Source organism: Hibiscus syriacus, unplaced genomic scaffold, assembly GCF_006381635.1.
Source record: "Hibiscus syriacus cultivar Baekdansim isolate YM2019G1 unplaced genomic scaffold, ASM638163v2 tig00110773_pilon, whole genome shotgun sequence".
In the NCBI taxonomy this organism is placed as follows: Eukaryota; Viridiplantae; Streptophyta; class Magnoliopsida; order Malvales; family Malvaceae; genus Hibiscus; species Hibiscus syriacus.
The window spans coordinates 909,653-933,159 of record NW_024062855.1 but is presented as its reverse complement, the minus strand read 5'-3'; the positions used below and the strand labels follow the sequence as shown (position 1 = coordinate 933,159).

The 23,507-nt window shown below is 36.9% G+C and overlaps 1 pseudogene; it reads right to left on the bottom strand.

Moving 5' to 3' along the window:
* Positions 1–652: 652 nt before the first annotated feature.
* Positions 653–19,624, bottom strand: LOC120139777 (annotated as a pseudogene).
* Between the last annotated feature and the right edge of the window lie 3,883 nt (positions 19,625–23,507).

Sequence of the window (23,507 nt, the reverse complement as noted above, 5' to 3'; positions counted from 1 at the left end):
CCTGTCGTGTTCTTGGTGCCCAGATTTCGGCCACCTTACGCCGCCTTGCCGCCGCCGTTGAACGGCGTCGGCCGCAATTCATCGGCGGCAAAACTCGAAAAAAATTTGATTTTTTAAAAGCTCTTTCCCTCCTCGTTTTAAAAATCCATATAGTTTTTCAAAAAATCAAACCTCGGGGGCTAGATCTACGAAAGTAAATCCTGAAAACGCCCCTTGTTCATCGGCTAAAAACGCCTCTTTTGGGTTCTATTCGAACCAAAATGACGAAGAGACCATGCATGCAAGCATCTAAAGCGATAAAGGTACAAACTTTTACCTTTTCCTTCCGAAAACTTTGCGAAAATTCCTCTGTTTCACTCTAATATTTCCTACGAATTTTGCTAAGATTTTGTATCTATTTCGTGTGAAAAATCTCTCTTGTTATTTCGTATATCAATCGTATCCCTCAATGGGTTCTGATTACATGAATTTATAGTTTATTTACATCCTATTTTAGTCATAGAGTCCTAAACAAACTGAAATTCATTGTTTGAATGCTTGTTGGTTGCTTGGAACCCACGACCGTTGCTTGTGACCGAGAGAACCGGGCGTGTTGAGAGGTGTGGAGCATGGGGAGTCCTCGGGTATGCGACGCTCAGCTGGGAACCATGAACTAGGGTTGTTGCGTTCGGGCCGTGGGGTCTGGTACAGCTGGGCTGTGTGCTGAGGTCTGGGTTGGACCAGAACATTCTGTTGGGCCTGTAAATAAAAAAATAAACAAATAAATAATATAACACATAATATATATAATATGTTTTATATTAAATATTATAATGGGACGAAATTTGGTGTCTACACAAGGCAATCTCGTAAGCAGAAAAAGATAGCCCCATTGACTAGAAAAGCTCGAGCAACAACAGTCCCCCGTCCTCTCCATAGAACGCTATATCCTTCATGCTTCACACTTTTTTGGAGACAATCAAGGATGCAGTTGTACTTGAGTGGGGATGCCGGTGACTGAGCCTGCAGTCTAGTCTTTACAACATCCAAGGGATAGCAGCAAACCTAGCTAGCAACCCGCGATAAACCTCCTGATATCGGCATTGTTCTGAGGGTTTCTTGGCCGCTCTTTCTGCACCCCGGATGAAGCTGTTCTCGCATATACTCATACGTCCAAAAGTAGAAGCCACGAGTGTAGATGCTCGTTTTTCTCCGGAGGCTTTGTATCTGGTACAAGATGCAAATTTGGATCAATGGGAGCCCAAATAAGCCCAAAACAGAAGATTATCATTCCAACTTCCAGTCCACGTGGAGCCCTGCAAAACGAACATTTATGAGAAGATAGAGTAAAAAAACCAGAAAAATGAGGAGGCTATTTTTCGGGGGGAGAAATCAAAAACTGAAGAGAGTTGGTTTTTTTACTGGGGATTAACCACTATCAAAAGGGAGATTACACAGTCAGGAAAAAAAACATAGAACCCCTATTGATTTTTACAGAGATAGCAAAACAAAAATAGAATATACTGTATTTTCCTCTTATTTGAAGATCGAAGAGTTCCCTCTTTTCAGCGAACCAAAGCAATACAAAGATAAATTCAGTTCATACAAGGTTTTCCTTTCATTATTGTTTACATTAGTATTTTTCTTCATTTGTTTTGATAACTTTCAAACTATGGAAATCCTAAAATTATGAAAACAAAAATAGGTACCTTCGGTTTATCGTTGAAATGAATGAATCCTATACTTTAGGGGTCCTTTACCGAGGTGTCAACGTTGTCGGAGTTGGGTAGAATGACAGTGGGTTGTTTAAGTCCTCGCATGACATTTTTCGGTCTTGGGTTATCATCTATCGGGGTTAATAAAAAAAAGTAGAAATAAATAAGGTTTAAAATTTACCTTAGTGTTTCGAGTACCATACCATTGTCGAAGAGTTGGGTAGCGTTGAGTGATGGCCGTGAGGTTAGAGAAGAAGAATGAAAGAAGGAAAAGGAGAGGGGGTTGAGACAGTGAAGAACGGCGAGGATGCTGGTCAAATAATACATAGGAATTTAATTTTAGTTTAAGGGTTATAAGTAAAGCATAAAACGACAGTGCTTAGGCTTAGGGAAATGCGTGCCTGGCCAAGGAGGGGATAATCATGTGTGTAATCCTCTAACGTTCAAAGTTTTTCATTTTGGTCTTTAGATTGTTGTTTTTTGGGTTTTTGTTTATATCTTCTAAGTTTACGCGTTTTCTTTTTAGTCCTAGGCTAAGCTGTTTTCGATTCCATGTTGTTTTTAGATTTGAACTGTAATTTTGTGGATTCTTGTTTTAGTCCTGGAGCTAGTTATCTTGGTTTTGTATGAACTTTCGAATTTAACCTATAATTTTATTTCTTGTGTATTTTAGTCCCTTAAGCATATCTACGTTCCTGCTTTGCGATTTCATTTTCTATTGTTGAATTTTTTTTATGTTCGTTTTGGCCCTTGGATGTTCATAGTTTTTTTTTAGTTTGTGATGCCTAAATAAAAATGTTATTTAATTTAATCCTACATGTAAGCATGTTTGACCATATGTATAGAATTAGATTTTATTATTTATTTAACATGGCGACATCCGTTGCATAATTTTTATGATACCCTCATATGCATAACTCGACTTATAAATACATAGTTGGACTAAGGGTAATACCCTTTTAATTTAAATTTGTCTTGAGTGGCTTGTCTTAACTCATTAGAGGGTCGTTTTAACGATTTTAAATTAAAAGTATATCCCGAAAGTGAAACCTAAAAAATTGATTCGTCACTTAAAATTTGAGAACGAAAGAAAAGGAAATGTTCGGTTATTTAAATTTTTCGAGAAAATGTTGTTACAACTCATATAAGATTTGGTCTCGATATTTTTAAATAATCGAATATTCTTTATCTTTCTAAAACGACTCGGTAATTTTAATTTAATTTATTTGTGTGCTTTTGAATATTATTAAATTCACATCTTTTTTTTATGGGATCAAAAATCAAATTAAGTTCGAATTTGTAAAGGTCATTGCAAAGACGTTAATTAATCGACTAGGTACCGATTTAGGGCACTGTGACGGTGCTAATCCTTCCCCACGCGTAACCGACTCCCGAACTCGATTTTTTGGTGACGCAAATTTCAATTTGTTGTTTTAATTTAAATCAATTTTTATTTAAAATGACAAAATATTTTTGGGTGCCCAATCACACTCTAATCAAAGATTGGTGGCGACTCCTTGAATCGTATTTTTCTATCGTAAAGGAAATCTAAATTTTTCGAAACGAGAGGTTTTTTAATCACATTACTTTTTAATTAAAAATTAATCCGAAGAAATAATTAAAAATGATGTGGGTTTTTTTAAATCTCACCTTTAAGGAAAAAATCGTTTCGACAGTTTGACAACTCCACTGGAGACTTTTTTAGAGAGTCAGGTCGATAGTCGATTAATTAATTGTCTTTGTAATTGAAAGTTATAAATTCGTTTTAATTTGGTTTTTGATCCCTTGTTTGGTTTTAAATAAGTTTTGTTTGCGTTTTGATTTGTAGTTCGATTAACCAATAAATAATTATAATGATCTGTTTGCTAATGGTTTTAGATTAATTGTGTGAAATAAGAATTGATTTTTGAGTGTTTTTTTATTATGTGTTTTTTTGCTTTTCCTCACACACTGCACAACTGCATTATCATGACATGAGCTAAAATCACGATCTGTCCTATTTAAGTAGGAGTGAGAGACTATGCCCTCGTGTGGTTTTCACCTTCGCATGGGATAGTGGATCGCTCCTAGAGCTCACACCTTATGGTCCTCGTGATGGTATTCACCTCCGCATGGACATAAGGAGATGTGTTCCCTCGAAATTGAACTCGATCCCAAAAGCCTGTGATTGGCCAGGATTGAGGGTTCGGTAGCCCAAGGGGGCACCGACAAGGACAATTCAAGAACCTATTACTTTAGAACCGAACCCAATATATAGTGAATATAGAGCCTGAACTTAGGTTGAGCCTAACCCGAACCTTAAGAATCCCGTGAGGAGGGTACACAAGGAAAAGCTTTTTTGAGTCATTTATTTTCATTTTTCGAATAAATACATACGAACTAGATATCATGCGGTTAGGTTTATTTTTCAAGCAAGCATGCGAATTAGATATCATGCGGTTAGAGTTGTAATGTTCAAACAAAGCATGGGGGTAGATATCATGTTGGGTAGGATCTGATATAGTATGATTGGGCAGCCAACATGTGTGGGTAGGATTCTTTAACAAAATATTACCCCCGATTAATTGATTTATGTTTATTAATTGATTTTCTTTTATCTTTGTTTTATTTCTTTTTGTTTTGCATTGCATTATCCATTTCATGGTGTTGATTTGGGATCGATACCCATATAGAAGGCTAGTAATATGGAATGAAAGGTTCAGAAAGAGGTTGAAAACAATGCAGATGTTATGAGGTGGTCGAAACAGTCCCAGCTGACCAACAGAGATAGTATGATGCCCGGATACGTGTCAGAGTTATTTGGTTACACTCACATCAACGTACGTCAGAATGATCTAAGTGAGCTAAAAGAGGTATGGGGAAGATAGGAAGTAGCCGATAAGGAGATGTTTTATCAGTTGTATGGCGATATTCCTTATCTTCTGGATGTTCCTCTTGACCGGAATTTGTTTAGAGCATTGGCGTAGTTCTGGAATTCAGCTTATAGATGTTTCACATTTGGTAGAGTGGATCTAACACCAACAATAGAGGAGTATCAAGCTTTGGTCCGTTATCCGAGGTCCCAAATGGATAAAATATATACCAAGTTGCTAGTCACTCCTTCATTTAAGAAGAAATTACTATTGATGGCCGGAATGAGTGAAGATTGGGTAATAAAAATATTAAGAAGAAATGAGACAATAAATGCATCTTTTGGGCTGCTCTGAAAGAAGTAATTGATCGTCACCCTGATAAGAGAAAGAAGCTTGACCTATTTGCTTTAGGGATTTATGGGGTCGTTATTTTTCTGAAGGTGCTAGGATATGTAGACGTATCAGTCGTTGACCTATTTGAAAGACTAGACAAGCACATAGATCTTGTTTCAGCCATTCTCTTTGAGTTATTGTAGGCGAGAAGGAGAAAGAATTTTATAGGGTGTGCGCCCATGCTGCTAGTGTGGATTCTTAGTCATTTCAAACACGTTAAAAGGGCACCAGAACGAGTGTTTCTAGATGGGTTTTTACCTTTGAAGGATTTCATTTCTAAAGAATGGCCTGAAGGCTTCACTGAATAAAAATGGATGGTCATCTTCAAGGATATCAGTGATAGTGATTTCTTGTGGAGAGCTTCGTGTAATGTCTCTTTAGATATACTTTATAGATGTGGAGAGCGAGATTAGGTTCCTTTGCCAGGTATATGGGGTTCTGTCGGGTATGCACCGCTGCTAGTTTCCAGACAGTATGGGTCAAGGCAATATATTCCAGCCATATGGGACTTGGTAGGGTCAGATTTTGCATTCAAATGAGAACAATATATGAGTAAAGTCAAGGGGGTTGTTGAGGCTTGGAAACAGACTCGTCGTGTAAATCTGTTCACTTATGATCTCGATTTATCTTAAGAGTATGAGCAGTGGAGAAGTAGTCGAGTAAATGACAACATCCCGATGAGGAATCCTGGAAATATTAAACCTATAGAAGAACATTTGAGAATGGTGCCATCTCCATTAGAGCTAGCTAAGCGCGATTTCGAGGCAGAAAGGAAACAATGGAGAGCGACTTTGTAGAAACTAGAGGATGAAGTGTATCAAAAAGGATTGGAGATTGATATTTAAAAGGGTAGAGCGGATCGAATTGAAAGAGTGGAGAAGCAACTTCGGCTAGACTTTGGCGATCTTCAGTCAACTTATCAGTGAATGGTAAAAGCTAAGACATCTTTTAGCTCGAGTAAGTTATCTGTTGAATGGAGGCAAGAAGTGGCAAGCCTCAAGAGAGTAGCCAGAGAGTAGCCGGAGAGAGTCAAGAAGAGCTCAAGCAAAACAGACACCAAGTTAAGATTTTATCTAAAGAAAAGAGTTCTTTAGAGCAACGATTACAAGAGAGTCAAGCCCATAATGAGAAGTTGAAAGGAAAGATTTTAAGTTTAGAGGCTATATTACGATGATACCGAAGCAGGGAAGCCATGAGGATGTTGAAAGTTTGAAGAAACAAGTGAGTCAACTTGAGGCTATGGTTCAGGATTTTCAGAGGCAAGCAAGTGAGTTATCGATAGTTCCTTATGAGGGAGCTATACAGTGGCTTTTTCAATGAGAGCAAGCTCAGGCAAGAGTTAAGCAAAGAGAGGACCTTATTGCTTGTTACCTAGGACATGCGCGGGGAATAGCTCAATATTTTATCAATATATCTGAGGAAGTTGCTGATATAAGTGAAGAACTGGATCCCAAGGTTGAAGAAAACCAGAAGATTGTGGAGTTGCTAGCACATGTACAACAAATAGGAGAAATAGTGCAGATTTATTTGTGATATATTTGAACTTTGTAATTGAACGTCGTTCTAATATAAAGAGTTGTCTAAGGAGTCGTTCTAGGATCAATACCCTACATTTTTCATATACATTTTTTTTATTTTTTGTAATGCATTTAAATTTTTGCATCGTATTTTATTTATTCACAATCATATAATTCATATTCATTAATAAACATCAATGTTAACAAAAGAACTGTGTGACAGAGGAATACTGGGAACTTCCAAGCATCCCTATAATACCCGAAAAAAGGTCATGAATGATGAAATTGCTCAACTTGAGAAAACTCAGCTAGAGTTGTAAGAGAATATAAAGAAAATGCAAGAAGACATGATGAATGCCCAGAATGAGATAATTGCCAAGTTTGTAAGTCTGTTGGAAGGAAGATATCCGGAACATGGGAAAAGCCATGTACCAGGAGATGTAACTGAGGAACCACTTTATCCTCCAGGGTTCACCCCAGCACAATATCAGAATATTCAAGAGACGCCTGTTCATACTAGGAAAGTACACATTAATCTGGTCGGTGCTTCTGTGAACTTATATCCTGGATCTAGTTCACATGCTGAAGAACATCAATATCACCAGGTTCCGGACCTTGATGAAGAAGCCAAAAAAAGACCAAAACAAGCAATTAGAGGAACAATATAAACAGTTGGCAAGCAAAGTTCGGGCTATGAAAGAAGATACCAACATGTATGGACTTGACACTAAAGAATTAAGTTTAGTTCCTGATTTGGTCCAATCGAAGTTTTGTTGATATAGTTACGACATGAGAAATGATTAAAATGACAGTTAAGAGCGGAAAGCTCGAGGGAGGAGAGTCCAATAAGAGGTCACCAGTGAGGAAAAAGGAAAATGAAGTCATCAACGTGAGACAATATGATTACAATAACATCACCGTGTCCCGACCACAAGGAACAGAATCATCAATACAAAATGACAATAGACAATGGGCAAGGGATCAGAAGAGATAGAGGCCTCAATTTGACCCTATCTCGATGACATATAAGGAATTATTTCAGATATTATATGACCGACATGTAGTTTCACGTATCATGTGACACCAATGCAACCTCATTTCCCAAATGGTATGATGCTAGTGTTCAGTGCGAGTACCATACGGGGAATCCTGGGCATTCTATTGAAAATTGTATTGTGTTTAAAAAGGTTTTCCAAACTTTGAGAACAAGGAATGTCATCAACTTTGGTGACAGTGAACAGACGAATATAACTCATAATCCATTGCCAAGCCATGCAGGGGCAGGGGTTAATGCAGTTACTGAAGAGAAATAAAGAAGAATTATAAGGAAGGTTAGTGAGGTGGTATCACCCATGTATTGGGTGTGGTGCCAAATGGTCAAGGTAGGATTGTTGAAGCCCAGTTTGACATGTGAATAGCTTAACAGTGGAGAGGTATGCCAATATCATAACAATGAAGGACATAATATTCAATGATGTCTTGATTTCCTAGCTCTAGTATAAGACATGATGGATAGTAAAGAAATAGAGTTCTTTAGAGAGATTGATGAAGAAGAAGAAGTGGAAGTTTACGCTTCGGAAGGATCGTCTAAAGGGGTGTACAATGCTATTTGTCCCCTAATCATTACTCCCAAGAATCGAGTGAACGAAATGGTAACTATGAAAGTGGTTATTACGCCTCCATCTCCATTCTTATATCGAGATAATAAACAGATGCCCTAGAGATATCATTGCCAAATGGGAGAGGTAACAAAAGAAAGTGAAGAAATAGATTAGGTGGGACACTTTACTAGAAGCGACATGTGTTCTGAGAAGAAGGTTACTATTGATAAGAGGAAAAAGGTTGATGTGTAGATAAAAGAAGATGAGCCCATCATCAATGAACCTATAACTGAGAGTGAAGCAGTGGAATTTTTAAACTTCATAAAACACAGTGAATATAGCGTTATTGAACAGCTACACAAGCTGCCTGTCATATCTCTCTCTTATCACTACTTCTGAGTTTAGAGGCCCATAGAAATGCTTTGTTGAAAGTTTTAAACCAGACATTTGTTCCAAAGGAGTCACCCATAAAAAAGTTGGATCGATTGGTTTCCAACATACAAGCTGATAATTTTATATCTTTTTCTGAGGATAAGATCCCTTATGGGATGATTGGCAGTCATAAGGCTTTGCATATCACAGTTAAGTGCAAAGGGCATGTGCTGTCTCGAGTATTGGTTGATAATGGTTCGACTTTGAATGTGATGCCCTTGGTGACTCTGAAGAAGCTGTTATTAGATAATACACTTATGAGAAGCTGTCAAAGTGTGGTTCAAGCTTTCGATGGGACTAAAAGAGAAGTGTTAGGCAAGATTGATGTTCCACTAACTATTGGTCCAACAACTTATGAAGTGGAATTTCTCGTGATGCACATTATGCCTACGTACAATTGCTTGTTGGGAAGGCCTTGGATTCATCAGGCCGGTGCAGTTCCATCAACATTGCACCAGAGACTAAAATTTGTAATTGATGGAAGGTTAGTATGTATTCACGTTGAAGAGGACATCATTGCTTCTGTTTCTACTATTGTCTCCGTACATTGAAGTGGATGAGCTAGCCATCAAATGTTCTTTCAGATCGTTAGAGTTTGTCAATGCTACGTTTGTGGCCAAATGCAAGAAGATACTAAGGCCTAGATTGTCAAACTGTACCAAAATGGGACTCAAGCTTACCCTTGGAAGATGAGCGAAAGTTGGGAAAGGGTTAGGAAGTCAGTTACAAGGATCGGTGAATCCAATCTGCCCTGTTACTAAAAGAGATCGGTTTTGTTTGGGGTATTTGCCAACTTCAAAGGATAAACTTAGGGGAATTAAAAAAGGGTCAGGAAATGAGAAATGCCAAATTGGCTGGTGAAGACCTTAGCTGGGAACCCATGACTTTTCTGCCATTGAGCAACACTTTCATATGAGGAGGGCATATGTTTCAAGGGAATTCGAGGAATAATGAAGTGATGGTTGAGAATGCCTTAGGAGATTTAGGCATTAATGTTATAACAGATGATGAGTTTGAGGAAATGAGAGCTACGTGCATTTACCCTGCATCGCCGGCCTTCGTGTTGAACAATTGGACCGCGGAAGAACTGCCAGTAGTTTACACGTCTTTTACAGAGTAATGCACTAGAACTTTCCCATGTTGTTCATACATTGGGGCAATAGGTGATTTTATGTAAAGAGTTAGGCTGTTTGTTTTTGCTTGCTTTCAATAAAAGATGCATTATGTTAGTTCAAAATGGCAAATATTCTCCCATGCATTTTTTTCATTCTTCGTTGTATATATGTATGTATTATTTCTTTCTATTTATTTATATGGGAAAATATCCTCCCATATGTATATATATCTTCTCTTTCGTTATTCTTTTAGGAACTCAGATATCAATAATATGAATGTTAATGACCCTGACCCAGAGATTGATTTCGAGAAGCCTATATGTCAAGGGGAAATCAAAGGTTGTAATGATGATGAGGGATGTGAACTACCTTCTGAATTATTGAAAATGGTGGAGAATAAAGATAAGCAGATTCTGCCTTATAAAGTGCCTACTGAGATTTTGAATTTGGGGACGGATGAGGATAAGAGAGAAGTAAAGATTGGTATCACTTTGTCTGTTGGAGGACGACATGATTTGATAGAATTACTTCAGGAATACAAGGATGTGTTTGCTTGGTCATACGAATATATGCCAAGTTTAGATACAAAATTGGTTGTCCACAAACTGTCAATAAAGCCTGAATATAAGCCGGTACAGCAAAAACTAGGAAGAATGAGACCCGTGATGCTTCTCAAAATTAAAGAAGAAGTGAAGAAACAATTTGATGTCGGGTTTCTTAAAGTGGCTAAATATCCTGAGTGGGTGGAGAATATCATCCCAGTACCGAAGAAGGATGGGAAAGTTCGAATGTGTGTCGACTATAGAGATCTCAACCTAGCTAGTCTAAAGAATAATTTTCCTTTGCTATATATAAACACTTTAGTGGATAATACTGCTGGAAATTCTTTGTTCTCTTTTATGGATGGTTTCTCTGGCTACAATCAAATTAAGATGAACCTTGAAGATATGGAAAAACTACGTTTGTTACCATGTGGGGAACGTTTTGTTATAAAGTAATATCGTTTGGATTGAAGAACGCAGGGGCAACATATCAAAGGGCCATGGTGATGTTATTTCATGACATGATGCATAAAGAAATAGAAGTTTATGTCGATGATATGATTGTCAAAGCCAAGACAGAGGAAGAACATATTGGGAATTTAAGAAAGCTCTTTAAAAGACTAAGAAGATACCAGCTAAAACTCAACCCAAATAAATGTACTTTTGGGGTGACATCTGGAAAGCTTTTGGGATTCGTAGTGAGACGAAAGAGAATTGAAATAGATCCAGATAAAGTAAAAGCCATTCAAAATTTACCACCCCCAAGAACACAAAAAGAGGTCAGAGGATTTTTGGGGAGATTGAATTATATAACTCGGTTTATTTCACAGTTGACTGAAAAATGCGATCCTATATTTTGCCTTCTTCGCAAGAATAACTCGAGAGAATAGAGTGAGGACTGTCAAAAAGCTTTTGAAGCAGTGAAGAGATATTTGTCGAATACTCCAATCTTAGCGCCACCCATCTCAGATAAACCCTTAATTATTTATTTGTTAGTTTATGAAAATTAAATGGGGTGTGTATTGGGGCAATGTCACCAAACTGAGAAGAAAGAGAGGGCTATCTATTATCTCAGCAAGAAGTTCACTAAATATGAGATGAGGTACTCACCAATTGAAAAATTGTGCTGCGCTTTAGTATGGGCTACCCGAAGGCTTAGGCAATATATGTGTATCATACTACTTGGCTTATATCCAAGCTTGATCCTTTGAAGTATCTAATGGGTGTGCCTGCATTATCTGGAAGATTAGCTCGTTGGCAAATCCTATTGTCTGAATTTGAAATCTAGAATGTAAACTAGACAGCAATTAAAGGAAGTGCTAAATCGAAATTCATTGCAAGAAGGGTTTCGGAAGAATATGAGCCATTGAGCTTTGATTTCCCATATGAGGATTTAATGTCTATTTCAGTGGAAGAAGCAGTTACATCCGCTAGTAAATATTGGAAGTTGAACTTCAATGGTGCTTCAAATGCTATAGGACACAGAATTGGGGCAATTTTGGTCTCACCAGAGGGAGAGCATTATCCTTTCACCAATCGGCTTAATTTTGATTGTACAAACAATATGGCTGAATATGAAGCTTGTGTTCTGGGTCTTAGAGTTGTTGTTGAACGCAAAGTAAAAATGCTTAAGGTGTATGGGGATTCAGCTTTGGTAATCTACCAACTTAGGGGAGAATGGGAGACAAAAGATACCAAGCTTGTAGAATATCGTAAATTGGTTTTGGAACTTGCTAAAGAATTTGAAGAAGTAACTTTCAATTATCTCCCCAGAGAAGATAATCAAATGGAAGATGCCTTGGCCACACTGGCAGTATCATTTGAGATGAACGAGCATTCAAATATGACACCCATTGAAATGAAGGCTTATGAGTATCCAACCCATTATTTTAATATTGAAGAAGAAGAAGATGGAAACCCTTGGTATTATGATATCTTGCAATATATAAGGTATCAGAGTTATCCGGAGCATGCCACTGAGAATGATAAGAGAACCATTAGAAGAATGACATCAGGGTATGTGCTTGATGGTGAGACTTTGTACAAGAAAAGTCTAGATCAGGTTTTGTTAAGGTGTGTGGACACGAAAGAAGCCAAGTTGATTCATGAAGAAGTGCGTGAAGGAATATGTGGTACCCAAGCTAATGGGCATGTTATGGCTAGGCAGATTATGAGATTTGGGTATTATTGGTAAACTATGGAAACTGACTATATTAATTATGCCTGAAAATGCCACAAATGCCAGATTTATAGAGATAAGATACATACTCCTCCTCATCCGTTGCATGTAATGACAGCTCCGTGGTCATTCTCAATATGGGGCATGAATGTTATTGGACAAATTTCGCCCAAAGCCTCAAATGGTCATCGCTTCATTATGGTAGCCATAGATTACTTCACGAAGTGGGTAAAGCAGCTTCTTATGCCAATGTTACCCAGTCGATAGTATGTAAATTTTTAAAGAGGGAGATCATTTGTAGATATGGTTTTCCAAAGAGGATTATCTTCGATAATGCATTGAATTTAAATAATAAGATAATTGAATCGGTTTGTAAGTAGTTTAAAATAAAGCACCATAATTCCACCACTTATCGCCCAAAGATGAATAGGGCAGTAGAGGCGGCTAATAAAAAATCAAAAGGCTCATAGAGAAAATGACCGAAACCTATAAGGATTGGCATAAGAAGTTTCCATTTGCTCTTTTTGCTTATCGAACTTCAGTACAGAAGTCAACTGGGGCAACCCGTTTTCTCTGGTATATGGGATGGAAGATGTTCTACCTATTGAGGTGGAAATTTCTTCACTTCGGATTTTGTCAGAGGTGAAGCTAAATAAGGCAGAATAGGTACAGACCAGGTATGACCAATTGAATCTGATTGAAGAAAAGATAAAAGCTATTTATCATGATCAGATGTACCAAAAACGTATGATACGAGCACATGGTAAGAAAGTTCACCTTCGAGAATTGCATGAAGGAGATTTGGTGCTTAGATGGATTTTGCCTATTCAGAAGGATTTTCGAGGAAAATTGATGCCCAACTGGGAAAGACCTTATGATGTCAAGAAAACATTTTCTGGAGAAGCTCTAGTCTTGACTGAAATGGATGGATCGAAATTACCCTATCCAGTGAATTCCGACGCAGTTAAGAGATATTTTTCTTGAATAAGAAAAAAAAAAGGAAAAAAAAAGAAAAAAATGAAAAAATGAAAAAATGAAAAAGAAAAAAAATGAAAAAATGAAAAAATGAAAAAGAGAAAAAAAGAAAAAAAGAAAAAAAGGAAAAAAGGAAAAAAAAAAAGAAAAGGAAAAAGGAAAAGGAAAAAGAGAAAGAGAAAGAAAAAAATGGAAAAAGAAAATAGAAAAAGAAAATAAAAATGAGGTCTCAAGTTGAAAACCCGAAAAGGACGACTTGAGGTTAAATTTGGAATTCGTGCATGGTGGAGGTTTTGATTTGATTTTGAATGTGGAAAGAGCTCCTGATATGAGTAGAAATAATGACAATTGGTGATTAGGGTTGAGACCAAAGATTAACGAGTCTCGATGGAAATAATCAGGAGAAATATTGAATGCACACGAGATTCAATACTGGTTTAGGGCATCCAATAATGAGAGATTTGGGAATTCAGAAAGAGCTTCACACTCTTAAGCATCATCACAATGTTGGAGATCATTTTGACAGAAGCTACACTTGAGTCATTCTAACGGGGTGCCAGTTCAAAAGCATTTGCATAATTGATATTTGAAGACGCCTACTCTTTTGTTCTTTTACTGTTTCCAGTTAAAAGTTTGGCATATAGTTACCTAAAAATTCTCTGCATTTATATAAATAAAGAGATGTCTTTTCTTGTTAATTTCCCTTTTGCAAACATCTTATTTTGAAAGGTTAAAACATATAGCTTAACTTGAAGTACATAAGATCATTTTGTATTATTGTACAAAAGGTTTTTAGAAAATGCAGGTATTCTGAAGCTGATAATGGTTTTAACATGTAACCTTGTGTTGTTACGGGAAGCTAAAACCTTGGAATTCATAGAAAATCTCAGTCATTAATAGATGACCCAAAGAAATTGTCATTTATCAAGGAGTTGGTCATGGGTACTGGCGGGTTTCAGGAAATGAAGAAGTCAAAGTCCTGTTAAATTGAAAGATATGGTATTGAGATTATTAACTGGGGTGAACTAATCAAATGTTTTATGCCTAATATGAAACCGAGTTCCATCCAGATCAAAAGGAGATGATGTTCCTTCAAAGAAGAAAACACATTAATTGCATAATTGCATACATTTTAGGCATAAGTAGGATCATGACATTCATAATTGCATGATGACTTAAGCATTTACAGGTTTTTCAAAGATAGTTGAAGATTGAAGATATTAAACATCAAGGTGAGGATAACTAGTTTTGAAATCTTGAAAAGAATGATGTTTAATGAAAATTGAACCAAAGTATATTCACATATCTAGTGTCTTCCAGACAAGTTTTCACGATGGAGATGGATTTTCAAAAATTTTCTCAAATTCTAAATTTTTGAGTATAATTTTTTCAAGCATACATTAATGATTGATAATGTTTGATTTTTAGGTTCGACCTTTGAAGCAAATCAAACTTAAGCCTTCATGGAAGAGTAGTGAAGCAAATCATCTATAAGTCTTCACAGAAGAGTAGTGGAGCAAAACGAGATTGTTCGAGTTCTATATTCCCTAAAAGAATAGGGAGCGAACCCATTTTTAGAAGATTATTTGAGTTCTATACTCCCTGAAAGAATAGGGAGCGAACCCATTGTCAGAAGATTGTTCGAGTTCTATACTCCCTGAAAGAATAGGGAGCGAACCCGTTGAAGATTATTTGAGTCTTATACTCCCTGAAGGAATAGGGAACGGACCCGTTTGCTAAAGATTGTTCGAGTCCTATACTCCCTGAAGGAATATGGAGCGGACCCGTTTATTGAAAATTGCTCGAGTTTTATACTCTCTGAAGGAATAGGGAGCGGACACGTTTGTTGTAGATTGTTCGAGTCTTATACTGTCTATATGAATAGGGAGCGAACCCGGCATTCGAAGATTTTTCAAGTCTCATTTATATCGAAGTAACAATGGAGTGGTTTAATCTTTTGAAGTTCTCATGGCTGAACAAACTTGACCATGTATTGATCTTTGCTCTATTCTCGTTACATGATAATGAGCAAAGAAGGGCAGCTGTAGATGCTCGTTTTTGTCCGAAGGTTTTGTATCCAGTACAAGATGCAAATTTGGATTAATGGGAGCCCAAAACAGAAACTTATCATTCCAACTTCCAGTCCACGTAGAGCCCTGCAAAACGAACAATTATGAGAAGATAAAGAAAAAAACTAGAAAAATGTGGAGGCTATATTTTCGGGGGAGGAATCAAAAACTAAAGAGAGTTGGTTTTTTACTGGGGATTAACCACTATCAAAGGGGGAGATTACACAGTCAGGAAAAAAACATAGAGCCCCTATTGATTTTTACAGAGATAAAACGAAAACATAATATACTGTATTTTCCTCTTATTTGAAGATCAAAGGAAACCGAAGAGTTCCCTCTTTTCAGCGAACCAAAGCAATACAAAGAGAAATTCAGTTCATACGAGGTTTTTCTTTCATTATTGTTTATATTATTATTTTTCTTCGTTTGTTTTGATAATTTTCAAACTATGCAAATCCGAAAATTATGAAGACAGAAATAGGTACCTTCGGTTTATCGTTGAAATGAATGAATCTTAGACTTTAGGGTTCCTTTGCCGAGGTGTCAATGTTGTCAGAGTTGGGTAGAATGGCAGTGGGTTTTTTTAGTCCTCGCGTGACATTTTTCGGTCTTGGGTTATCATCTATCGGGTTTAATAAAAAAAGTAGAAATAAATAAGGTTTAAAATTTACCTTAGTGTTTCGAGTACCATACCATTGTCGAAGAGTTGGGTAGCGTTGAGTGATGGCCGTGAGGTTAGAGAAGAAGAATGAAAGAAGGAAAAGGGGAGGGGGTTGAGACAGTGAAGAATGACGAGGATGCTGGTCAAATAATACATAGGGCTTTAATTTTAGTTTAAGGGTTATAAGTGAAGCATAAAACGACAGTGCTTAGGCTTAAGGAAATGCGTGTCTGGCCAAAGAGGGGCTAATCATGTGTGTAATCCTCTAATGTTCAAAGTTTTTCATTTTGGTATGTAGATTGTTGTCTTTTGGGTTTCTGTTTATATCTTCTAAGTTTACGCGTTTTCTTTTTAGTCCTAGGCTAAGTTGTTTTCGATTCCATGTTGTTTTTACATTTGAACTGTAATTTTGTGGATTCTTGTTTTAGTCCTGGAGCTAGTTATCTTGGTTTTGTATGAACTTTCGAATTTAACTTGTAATTTTATTTCTTGTGTATTTTAGTCCCTTAAGCATATATGTTCCTGCTTTGCGATTTCATTTTCTATTGCTAAATTTTTTATGTTCGTTTTAGCCCTTGGATGTTCATAGTTTTTTTTTTTAGTTTGTGATGCCTAAATAAAATATGTTATTTAATTTAATCCTACGTGTAAGCATGTTTGACCATATTTATATAATTAGATTTTATTATTTATTTAACATGGCGCCATCCGTTGCATAATTTGTATGATACCCTCATGTGCATAACTTAACTCATAAATATATAATCGGACTAAGGGTAATACCCTTTTAATTTAAAATTATCTTGAGTGACTTGTCTTAACTCATTAGAGGGTCGTTTTGACGATTTTAAATTAAATGTGTATCCCAAAAGTGAAACATAAAAAGTTGATTTGTCACTTAAAATTTGAGAACGAAAGAAAATGAAATATTCGGTTATTTAAATTTTTCGAGAAAAGGTTGTTACAACTCATATAAGATCTGGTCTCGATATTTTTAAATAATCAAACATTCTTTATCTTTCTAAAACGACTCGGTAATTTTAAATCAATTTATTTGGGTGCTTTTGAATATTATTAAATTCACATTTTTGTTTTATGGGATCAAAAATCAAATTAAGTTCGAATTTGTAAAGTTCATTGCAAAGACGTTAATTAATCGAATAGGTACCGATTTAGGGCGCTGTCGGGTGTCAATCCTTCCCCACGCGTAACCGAATCTTGAACTCGATTTTCTGGTAACGCATATTTCAATTTGTTATTTTAATTAAAATCAATTTTTATTTAAAATGACAAAACATTTTTGGTTGCTCAATCACACCCTAATCAAATATTGGTGGCGACTCCTCGAACCATATTTTTCTATCGTAAAAGAAATCCTAAATTTTTTGAAATGAGAGGTTTTTTAATTACACTACTTTAATTAAAAGTTAATCCGAAAAAATAATTAAAAATGATGTGATTTTTTAAATCTCAACTTTAAGGAAAAAATCGTTTCGACAAGGTGAATGTGCATCTCGAAGCGCAATGATGGTAAAACCCCTGTATATTCCCCTCAACCCTTCTGTTTTTAGTAGGGTTTTAGCAATACTAATTGGCCCTGTATGAGCACTTGTGTTGTGCAATTACAGCAGAATTTTTACTAGTTCTACCAGAGAAAGCATGATGCTCTGTAAGGCCCCAATTCCAAGTCCTCCTAGTGCAACACCTTTGTAGGAAGGTGGATCGCTGGCACAAGCAGACGAGTCAAATGCTTGTGAAAGAATGGTAGACATCTGGACAACCATATCATTCTGAAAGGTTACTAACGCCAATGGTGAAGCCATTCCTCTGTAGAGTGCACCAGGTCCTTCCCCGGCAACCACCCGACGTAGGATGCTAAAGGCAGAGCCGGAATCCATGCTTTGTTGTCGGATTCTGAGGGTGTGGAGGTGATAACCGGAGACGATGCCAGCCATGCCACCGAAATCTCCGGCCATCAATTCTTTTCCCACCTGATTCGACGAAACTCGAGCTAGAAATCCATTATATCCACCAAATTTAATATCCCAAGATAATCGAAATATCAAGTTTTCTGCTTTTATATACAAGCAACATAGTTTACCTTTCTTGCACTACTTTGAATCTCCCTCTGCTGTGTTTTGGAATTTGGGTTAATTTCCACCAATAATAACAAATTCACCTTGAAAACTATTATCTAGGTGACTAGTGTGAAAACAATTGTACTAAAAATCACACCAAGGTAGATTCCCAGGAAAGAGGAGGGGTCATAATGGTCCCTCTTAAAACCCACTTTCCTTAGACATAACTACCAAGACAAGCCATTTTAATAGGACAATAATTAACAACTATACCCGACAATAGCTATTAAATAGACATAAAGAGAACACCAAAATTTAACGAGGTTAGGCCAAAATTATGCCTACCTCCTCGAACACTACTAAAATAATATTTCACTAATAGAGGAAATATTACAAAGAGAAAGAAAGAATACAAATAGCCTTTAATATAGAAGAAGACTTATATTTGTGGGATGCTAAACTAAGGAGGAGGAGGGCTTTATTTATAACAAAAGAATTTCCCCTCCTCCTTATACACAACCAATGTGGGATTTTGCCAAAAAACCAACAAATCTCCACCTTGGAAAATTCCACACACATCTCTCAAAAATCCAATCTTCAGTAGTGTCTGCAAATTCATCTTTCAATTTGTAACAATATTGACCAAGTCTAAACAATGTTTAAACTTGACTACAGTTACCACTTTTGTCAACATATCATCAGCATTCTCAGTGGTCCGAATCTTCTGGATTATGACTCCACCTTCTTCTAGAATCTCTCATACAAAGTGATATCGAACATCGATATGCTTTGTCCTTGCATGGTAAACCTGGTTCTTTGCTAAATGAATAGCACTCTGACTGTCACAATGCACTTTGACGTGCTTCTGTTCCATTCCCAATTCACCAAGCAACCCATGAAGCCAAATTGCCTCTTTCACAGCCTCTGTAACTGCCATATACTCTACCTCTGTAGTAGACAAAGCCACTGTTGACTGTAAGGTGGACTTCCAACTGACTGGTGCCTTTGCAAATGTAAACACATAACCAGTAGTTGATCGACCCTTGTCCAAATCACCTGCATAGTCTGAATCACAATACCCAACTACATACTGACCATCTTGTTTGTCCTGCTGAAAGACCAAACCAACATCTACGGTGTTCAGAATATACCGCAGAATCCATTTCACAGCTTGCCAATGCTCTTTCCAGGATCATGCATATACCTGCTCACAACCCCAACTGCTTGTGAAATATCGGGTCTTGTACAAACCATTGCATACATCAAGCTACCAACAGCACTTGCATACGGAACCTTTGACATGTATTCCTGTTCTGCATCATCCTTAGGCGACATGGATGCACCGAGCTTGAAATGAGGAGCAAGAGGTATACTAACTGGTTTTGACTTCTCATTCATGCCAAAATATTTTAGTACCTTCCTCATATTCTTTCTGAGACAAACAAAACATCCCCAATTTCTTATCCCTTGATATCTCCATGCCTAAAATCTTCTTCGCTTTACCAAGATCCTTCATCTCAAACTCCCTGTTCAATTGAGTCTTTAGTTTCGCAATTTCTGTCTGACTCCTGGAAGCTATCAGCATATCATCAACATAAAGAAGAAGATATATATATGATCTGTCTTGTAGCTTGCGTAAATACACACAATGATCATATTTGCTTCTTGTGTACTTCTGCCCTATCATAAACTTGTCAAATCGTTTGTACCACTGCCTTGGAGATTGCTTCAATCCGTACAAAGATTTTTCTAATTTGCACACAATCTCTTCTTTTTCAGCAACTTTGAATCCATCTGGCTGAGTCATGTAGATTTCCTTATCCAAGTCTCCATGTAAAATGCAGTTTTTACATCCATCTGAACTAGTTCCAAATCCAACTGTGCTTCCAAAGCCAACAAAATTCTGATGGAGGAATGTTTTACAACTGGAGAAAAAACTTCATTATAATCAACTCCTTCCATTTGAGCGTAGTCTTTAGCCACCAATCTTGCTTTGTAGCGGATGTTATTCTTGTCAGGAAATCCATCTTTCTTTGCATATACCCACTTGCACCCAATTGCCTTCTTTTCCTTCGGAAGACTATCTAGTTTCCACGTCTGATTCTTTTGAAGGGATTGCATTTCTTCATTCATGGCAATCCTCCACTTTTTATGTTCTAAACTTTGGACTGCTTCATTAAAAGTGGCAGGAACGTCATCAATTGAAATTGGTGATGCAAAAGAGACCATATCAGCATAACGAGTAGGTTGTCTAATGGTCCTCTTTTCCTTTCTAAGTGCAATTGATTCATGTTGTTATGGAGGTTCTTGGGTCTGAACCTCTTCTTCATATGACTCTTCTTCTACCATAGGAGAGTCAACATTAGTTTCTTTACTGGCTGGGTCAATTCTGCTTCCTTCAAACTCCTCCTGTTTGAGAGTTCCATCTGTCTGCTCTAATTTTTCTAAAGTCACCTTTCTCAACATAGTAGATTCATCAAAGGTAACATCCATACTGAAGATTATTTTATTTGTTTCTAGACACCAAAGACGATAGCCTTTCAGACCAGAGGTGATCCCCATAAAGACCGCATTCTTTGCTCTTGGATCCAGCTTTGACTCCTTAACATGGTAGTATGCAGTGGAACCAAACACATGTAAGGCATCATAATCTGTAGCAGGTTCTCTAAACCATTTCTCTAATGGTGTTTTACCACCACTAGCAGTCAATGGTAAGCGGTTGACAAGGTGACAAGCATATACCAAAGCCTCAGCCCAAAATTCTTTGCCTAACCCAGCATTAGACAACATACACGAACCTTCTCCACTAATGTCCGGTTCATTCGCTCTGCCACCCCCATTTTGTTGTGGTGTAGATCTGACAGTGAAGTGTCTAACAATACCTTCTTCTTCACAGAGTTTTAAAAATGGATCATTTTTGTACTCTCCACCATTGTCTGTACGGAGACGTTTGATTTTTCTAACTGTTTGAGTCTCCACCATCTTTTTCCATTTAAGGAAAAATCCTAACACCTCATCCTTTGTCTTCATTGTATACACCCAAACTCTCAGGGAAAAATCATCAACAAATGTGACATAATAGTGTGTTCCTCTCAATGAAGTTGTCTTGGAAGGCCCCCATACATCTAAATGAACATAATCCAAAATACCTTTAGTATCATGGATTGTTGTTCCAAATTTCACCCTCGTCTTCTTCCCTTTGATGCAATGCTCTAATTTGCAAGCCCGAGCACCCTTAAATAATCCTTGATCTATCAGCAATTTCAAGGATTTTTCACCAACATACCCCAAGCGCATATGTCATAACCTGGTTGCTTTGATTCCTGTTCATCAGTAAAGCTGACATTGCTGCTGTCCCAACAATTGTACTACACAGAAAGTAATACACATTGTTTCTTTTCCAGATTCCCTTCATTATCACCAGTGAACTAGAGATAATCCTCATAATCCATTTTTTTCTCTCACTTCTAAACCTTTTGACTCTAAGGTTCCCACAGAGATGAGATTTCTCATTAAATATGGTACATAATGGACACCTGTTAAGGTTCTGATTGATCCATCCTGATTCCTCAAGCGAATTGAACCAATACCAAGTGTGTCAAGAGGGGAATTATTTGATGTGTAGATAATTCCACCTTTTAGTTCTTTAAAATCAAAGAACCATTCTCTATTGGGAGTCATATGGTGGCTATAAGCTGAATCTAACAACCATGAACTGGAACAGCTGGTTGATAACGTAGCAGCGAATGCGAAATCTGAATCTGCATCATCATATTGGACCACATTTAATTCTGAGACAGCCTTTCCCCTTTCAGGTTTGCCTTTATTCTTTAGCTTGGGACATTCTTTCTTCCGGTGCCATTTTTCTCGACAAAAGGCACATTCATATTTGCTCAATCTGGACTTTGACTTCGATCTCCCTCTCCTTCCTTTATTTTGACTCTTCGAACGGCCTCTAACAACAAGAGCTTCTGCTTCGACACTTGTGTTTTCTTGTTTGTCCTTCTTTCTCAATTCATATCTATACAAGGCAGCAGTTACTTCACTGAGAGACACATCAACCTTCCCATGAAGTAGAGTAGTTTCAAGATACTCAAACTCATCAGGAAGTGATCCCATCAACATCAGAGCCAGATCTTCGTCTTCAAAAGTCACGTCCATATTCATCAGATCAGTCACCAGCTGATTAAAGCTAGTAATGTGATCATTCGTAGTGGTACATGGTACATAGTTGAAGCGGAACAATCTCTTTTTCATGTAGAGCTTGTTCTGACCGCTTTTCTTCAAAAATTTCTCCTCCAGTGCCTTCCACAATTTACTTGCAGAAGTTTCCTTAGAAAATACATACTTCTGCTCTCTAGAAATACACGATCGAATAGTACCACATGCCAATCTATTGATCCTCTTCCATTTTTTCTCCTCAACATCATCTGGTTTCTCTCCTTCAATAGCAATGTCTAGACCCTGCTAAAATAGGGCATCTAGAACCTCACTTTGCCACATGCCGAAATGACCAGTGCCATAAAAATCTCCACTGCAAATCTAACATTTGTCACAACATTTCTTGCGGATGTTTTTTTGTTGTCTGACATTTCTGCTACAAATTCTATTTAATAGTTGTCAATGCGAAATGTCGATTACCCCAAGAAATTTTTTTCTAATTTGGAAGATCAGCCTAAGCCGCAACCACAGAGCATACTAAAATAAACCAAGAGCGCTGATACCAATTGTTGTGTAATTCGGGTTAATTTCCACCAATAATAACAAATTCACCTTGAAAACTATTATCTAGGTGACTAGTGTGAAAACGATTGTACTAAAAATCACACCAAGGTAGATTCCCAGGAAAGAGGAGGGGTCACAATGGTCCCTCTTAAAACCCACTTTCCTTAGACAGAACTACCAAGACAAGTCATTTTATTAGGACAATAATTAACAACAACTATACCCGACAATAGCTATTAAATAGACATAAAGAGAACACCAAAATTTAACGAGGTTAGGCCAAAATTATGCCTACATCCTCGAACACTACTAAAATAATATTTCACTAATAGATGAAATATTACAAAGAGAAAGAAAGAATACAAATAGCCTTTAATATAGAAGAAGACTTATATTTGTGGGATGCTAAACTAAGGAGAATGAGGGCTTTATTTTTAACAAAAGAATTTCTACACAACCAATGTGGGATTTTGCCAAAAAACCAACATGTTGCTCCAACTCGGAAACATTCTTTTTAATGGTTAGATACTCAAATAAGGATCAAATATTCTTTACAACTATTTTTTTATTCATTATTTAATTATATTAAAAATTGCTAATTTCTTATTTGAGTAGATTTAAAATCTTAATGTTTTATTTAATTATTTAAAAAAATAATAATATTATTTTTAATA